Genomic DNA, 6,984 nt, shown 5'->3' on the forward strand with positions numbered 1-6,984 from the left:
TAATAGATTCGTTGTCTGAGGATTTAGAATCTAGACCCACCAGATATTGTCATACGACATGATCATATTACTTACTTTTCACTTCTAAGAGTAAAGACTATTCCCACCGACCAACACGAGTTATTCCATCATATTTTGTAAGAGATCACCCAACATAGAATTGATCCGAGTAAAGCACGTTCCGTTGTGGTATTTGATTCATTTATGTACCCCTCATTTACTCCGCATTATTTTTCGTGGGTACAAAAAGAATTCTCTTCTTTATAGATAATCTTTTTTTTGGAGGAATAATATCTATTCTTTCTTTCTATATGCTCGACATAGTTAAGAACAGTAGATTCTACCGTGCATATGCTATAGTTCTTTTTGTTAAAAGAGAATTCATTGTATGATTCAAGATCTAAATTTGTTCTCTCGAGTAGCTCTCTCCGTGTAAAGGATAATTTTAACTACACAATTATGAAATTTCATCTTAGTTAGGGGTTTCGGGTTGAAGATTATAAAATATACGTGGCGGGTTCTTCTCTCTGAACCAATTCGAGTGATGATGATGATGATTGTGAGATCCCACATTGATTGGAGGAGGAACGAAATATTCCTTATAAGGGTGCGAAAGCCTCTCCGTAGCAAACGCGTTTTAACACCTTGAGGCTGATGGCGATACTTAATGGGCCAAAACAGACAATATCTGCCGACGGTGGGCTTGGGGCTGTTACAAATGGTATCAGAGTTAGGGTCCAAACAGTGTGCCAATGAGGACACTGGGTCTCGAGGGGAGTGGATTGTGAGATCACGCATTAGATCCTACATCAGTGGTAGGGGAAACGAAGCATTCTTTATAAGGGTGTGGAAACCTCTTCCTAACCGACACATTTTAAAATGGTATGACTAACAGCAATACATAACGGGTCAAAGCGGACAATATCTACTAGCGGGCTTAGGTTGTTATAATGATGATGCTCGGAAATATGCTCACTGCTTGAGAGATTTCATTATAACGCTCTCAAGTGAGTTTCAGTCTCACGTCATAATCGAAAAGACGAGTAAAAGAAACATTAGACCTTATCCGTGGTGGAGTGTTTCGAAAATCGTTCAAATCGGTAGAGTTAGATAGCAACACACAAACAAGACAACAAAATCAGTGGGTGAGAAGCGAGTGGTTTGCTTCTCATACTTTGGGCTCATCCTCAACCCTAATTGCACAAAAATGATCCACATTTTCCCATTTTTACCCTCCACCATTCACCAACCTACACATCATCACAAGGGCAATCCAGTCATTTCACATCAAGTGAAGAACCCACCACCTTGTACGAACTCAGTTTTTCAATGATTAGCCAGAGGTTTTCCCCATTCCACGTTCTCCAAAACACATCTATATAAACCAACCAAACCCTTTTAACCTTAATTTCATCAAACTGTACGACACAAACAAGAACAACCAAAATGTGTAGCGGAAAATACTGGACGACGGCGGCGGCGGCGAGTATTGGGGCGGTGGAGGCGTTGAAAGACCAAGGCCATTTGTGCCGGTGGAATTCTGCTGTCCGGGCTCTGTCTCAGCCCAATAAACTTCCGACGCCGCTGCCCTCGTCGTCGTCATCGGCGGTTAGGGATTGTCGGGAAGAAGATCATAGTAAACCCAAGCAGTCCGAGGAATCTCTTAGAACTGTTATGTACTTGAGTTGTTGGGGTCCTTATTGATTTAGGGTTTTAATAAGCCATAAGTAGCTAATATTTTTTATTTTATGATATGATAAACGATGAATAAATATCGCGATAACTTTTCATATTTGTTGTTAATTGTCTCGTTTAGATACTAAAACGACTTTGAGAGAGCACGGGATTCAAAAAGATCACATATAGAATAAAGACGAACACAACTCTCCACAATAGTATGGTATTGTCAACTTTGAGCATAAACTCTCGTGGCTTTGCTTTGAGCTTCCCCAAAAGATGCCTCACACTAATGGAGAGAATATTCTTTGATTATAAACTCATGATCATTCCCTAAATTAGTCGATGTGGGATTTTCATCATCCAATATCTTGGACTCAAATCACTTCGACAAAGTTAGAAACTGACCTAGTAATTTAACCTAAACGTAAAAGTTCAAGAACTATCTCAGTGATTTAACCTAATTTTAACACAGAAACGTCCCAAGCATCTCGTTGTAACTCACAGTACAAATCGAGCACTTTTGTTCCTTTATGCAAAAAGCATGGGCACGATTGGGTTAGATCGGGTTGAATCAGGTCAATTCAATCGAGTTCCATGTTCATCTCCCTTATCATAACGTCCCATTATAATATTATCCCCACTTCAATAGAGGACAATAATGATAGTGGGGTCCATTGATATCACCACTAAACTTTGTTTTATTTTCATCCTTTCCCATCAAACTTTATCTTTATTTTCCATAAATTTACTAAAATTTTATTCCTTTTGTGGACCATTATTTTCTTTAAATTATCATAAAAAGCCAAAGAGCCAAAAATGTCCATTTTGTCCTCAAAAAACCAGCCTAGTAATGGGACCAACAAGGGTAATTAAGTCATTTCACCATTGTTTGTATTCTCAAAGGCAAAACCATACAAAACCATAGGCAAAAGGTTTGGTTTTTCCTAAATCCCATTGGCCAATAAATCTCAATATTCATTGGGTTTATACCGAAAAAAAAAAAAAAAAAACACGGTAATTACAGTTGTCGATAAAGAAGTCGAGCTCACTTGTAAGAGGAGATTCTCTGTTTAGACGGAGAAGGACGGAATGACGGAGTGGATAATACTTTTTTCTGTTAGATAAATGGGGTCGGGGATGGGATTAAATTCTCCATCTCCGTCCAATTCTCAACCCCGCTTAATATAAATATATTTTTATCTTATATTAAAATATATATTTAGTTGATTTTGAGATTTTAATTGTAATATTTAAACTAAAAATTAAGTTGCAATATTAAAATTTGAATTATCAGTTGTTTAGAAAATATATTAATTTATAAGGATTTTTTTATCAAAATTAAAATAAAAAATTTAAAATAACTATTTTTTTAAAAAAATAATTGACGGAGACGGAGACGGAGAATACTTTTTTAAATATTTTTAAAAATATAGACTTATTTAATAAACTTAATAAACTTGTTTATTGGTTGTTAGGTTATCCTTTTCATTAGAACGGTTTTAAAATAGTTTAGTCTACTTTCCAAGTGGTTTAAACTCTTTTAAATTATTGTGTATAAAACCAATTCAAATCTCTAAAAGGTACGATTTTTTTTAAATAACGTAAAGTAAATTCTTTATATTAGCGGTTTGAATTCACTTCTAAGCAAAGGGTTTAGAAGTTACGTACCCGAGAGCGAGTCAAATTAAGAAATGAACAAAACAAAATGCGAGCGCTCCTCTCCCTATTGGTCAAGCTGCTTCGCTCCTTCCCTTCCACTTCGTTCTTGCACGAAATAGCTTCTGGGTGTCACCCGAGATTACAAGAGGTAGACTTTCTAAAGACAACTGTTCAATTTCTTGGATTGGTTCTCGTGTCCCGACGCTCGAAAGGATAGATGAATTTAGATCTGTATGTTTCGGAAGCTGACTATTTAAGTTTATCTTCCCTAAGTGGAGAATCAAGTCTACCGAGTTATTATTACACGACTAAATACATGGATGATTGGTTTGCCACCTTATTTGAAAATTGTATTCGAAAAGTTTATTTAAAAAACGTTAGAAGATTTGAGATCTTTGATCTTCTCGTATAAAATAGTATTAATAATAATTTATAAGATTCAATCTTATAATTAAATGGGTTAATTAAACTATATATTATATGGGTTATACACTCATATAATTAATCTATATTTGTACCTACCTATTAAACTTATATATTTTAACGTAGATATCTTGTCTTATTAATTTAATTATTTAGTTGAAAAGGACCAAAAATAAAAGGAAAAGGAAGGGACCCGGATACCCTTATAATCGACCTCATCTTTGACAGGTCTATATACTTATGAGATCCCATGTCGGTTGGAGAGGAGAACGAAACATTTTTTACAAAGGGTATGGAAACTTCTCCCTAAAAGACGAGTTTTAGAACCTTGAGTGGAAGCCGTGGAAAGAAAAGTCTAAAGTGGACAATATCTATTAGTGGAGACTCTTTGTTTCTGTCACTCTCGAGCGTGTCAATAGATAGTAATGGAGGCACGAGATTCAATAGAAGAAAAAAAAAACGTAATAGAGGCACGAGATTCCCTTGCCGAAGCCCATCCATGGTCACGTGACATCCCATACTACAAATTAAAATTGCTAAATTAATAAAATATCCATAAAATTTATATTTTATTTAAAAACTATCCGTGAACTTTTAAAAATTTCAATAATATTCTTAAATTAAAAAAAATTAAAAAGATACCGGTTAATTTTGGATAAAAATGGTTAGTATTTTCTTTAAAAGTACTAGTATTTTAGAAATACGATTTAAAAATTCTATTAATATCCTTTTTTTTTTAAAAAAAAAAAATTATAATATTGTTCGTACCGTGTTTAAAAGAATATTAATGAAATTTTAAAAATAACATTAACGTTATTTACCTTTACTTTTTAAAAACTTTAAAAGATTCTTACCATCGATATATAGACGAAAATTATTTATTAACATCTTATAAATTATTCTTAATTTTTTTTTATGTTATTTTAAAAGTTTATGAGTATTTTTGAAACGTGTACTGACATTAACACGATATTTTTGAAATAAGTTTAAAAAGAAACTTTTAAATGTATTTTTAAATTAAAAAAAAATGACAAATGAAAAAGTTAATTATATTTTTATTAATTTGGTTTTTTTCTTTGTCTATATCCTATACTTTTTTGGGACCCACATAATATTAATTATTCCATTATTAATTATATAATATAGTAGCATGGAAGCCCCGTTCTACCTTAGGAGTGGGGCCCACAATCGTATAGGTACAGTCAGCACGAAAAGGCCACCTCTTGTATTCTAAAAAAACAACACGTACCTCTCCTACTCCGTCCCTTCCCCAGAAATTAAATTACCCACGTCACGACAAAAAAAAACTCTCAGGGACTGTCTTGCAATAAACTAAATTAATGGGACCCACTCTTGAGACGTGTCACTATCTCATTGGTTATAATGGATTAATTATCTGACATCGTATGGATAAGTGACACGTAATCCGTCCTTTTCCGAATTTAAAATATTGACTAAATAATAAAAAACTTCTCCATTTATTACAAAATTAAAAGAATTAAATTATTGCCGTTAAATCTAACGGACTAAACTGGTGGTTTTTCTAAAACCGGTTTCCGGTTTACAGACCGAACCTCCTGGCTCTGTCTATAAATAACGCTGCAATTTCTTCATTTCTACAATCATCTGAATACCGGATAGTGATTTAGTTGCAGAGAATTCTCCATAGCGGTTTATACAGTGCTTTAGGTTGAAGATGAGTTACCTGAACAGAGTCGGAATGGCGGCGAGCGTGGCGGTGGCTCAAGGCCACACGGAGATCGGACACAAGTGGAAATCTGGACTCAAATCTTTTCGACAAGGTCGGAAACTTTTGTCTTCCGGTGAAAATCCGGCGGATCTACGGCCTCTTTCGAGTTTGGTTGGATCGGAAGGTCCTGAAGCCGTCCAGAGCTTTGACGCCGCCGAGAGGATAGCGCAGAGCGAGGAATCGCTCCGGCGAGTCATGTACTTGAACTGTTGGGGCCAGGGTTGATCTGGCTGCTGCTAGGTTACTGTTGGAGATATATGAAGCGATCTGGTCGCCGATCGGTCGATTGCGATCGGATCTAGGGCTGCTGAGGTGAGATGAAGAGGATGAATTGTGATCGATAACTTGAAATCTGTTTGGAAGGATCTCGCTATGTAGCTTTGAGATAATTGTATATAAAAGGATAATAATAGAAACTCTTCGTTCTGTGTATTTTGTCATTGATTATGCTGAAACCTAACTGAACTGAAGAGACTATTGGTGATCAAACATCATATCAAGATTTGTGAAAGTTGCTTGTTGAATCGAGAAATTATTCGAGTGAGCGATTTTAGTGTTTGTGAAAGCCTCATGTTTCTGAAATTCACAGTCAGAAACTAGAAATCCTAAGAACTTGTTAATCTGCTGTAAAAGATGTAGCGGCCATGATCACAAACAGAGATGTAGATGTTCATTACTTCTCCGGTTCCAAATCGCATCAAAATTTTCATTTAAGTATAAAAGGAGTGGGGAGAAAATTCTACCCCTTGTCCTGAACGGAGGTAGGAGGTGGTCGTCAACGGTGGAGGACAGGCGGTGGGAGTCGTCATTTGAGTGGTGGGTAGTGATGGCCAGCGGATAGATAATTGTGGCCACAGTAGAAGGAAAGTGAAGTGTGAGGGTATTTTTGTCATTTGGATATAACCAGAAAGCAAAGTGTGAGGGTATTTCTGTCATTTGCATAACCAGAAAGCAAAGTGTGAGGGTATTTCTGTCATTTGCATAACCAGAAAGCAAAGTGTGAGGGTATTTTTGTCATTTGCATAACCAGAAAGCAAAGTGAGGGTATTTTTGTCATTTGTATATAACCCAAAAATCTTGCCTTACCTTGAGCATAAATTATATTAGTATGATATTGTTAAACTATATTCTATATGCAATGTGAAACTTTAAACTCATTATATTTTAGTATTTAAACTTCTATTTGATTTTTAAGATTTAAAAAAAAATAATAAATTTTAGAATATTTAATTTTGTTTCTAATAAATATTTAAAATTTAAAATTGTCTAATAATTTTTATTATTTATTTTTTAATTTATCCAATTATAAGAATAAATATTTAATGATTATATTATATTTTTTTTCTTTTTATACAACGTTGTTTATCTTCGTTTATTTGGATTGTAAATGTCGTTGGGTGATACAAACTACTGAAATGATATCTATACCACAAAAAAAAAAAAAAAAAAAAAAAAAAAAAAAAAAAAAAAAA

Source organism: Cucurbita moschata, unplaced genomic scaffold, assembly GCF_002738365.1.
Source record: "Cucurbita moschata cultivar Rifu unplaced genomic scaffold, Cmos_1.0 Cmo_Scf00062, whole genome shotgun sequence".
Taxonomy (NCBI): domain Eukaryota; kingdom Viridiplantae; phylum Streptophyta; class Magnoliopsida; order Cucurbitales; family Cucurbitaceae; genus Cucurbita; species Cucurbita moschata.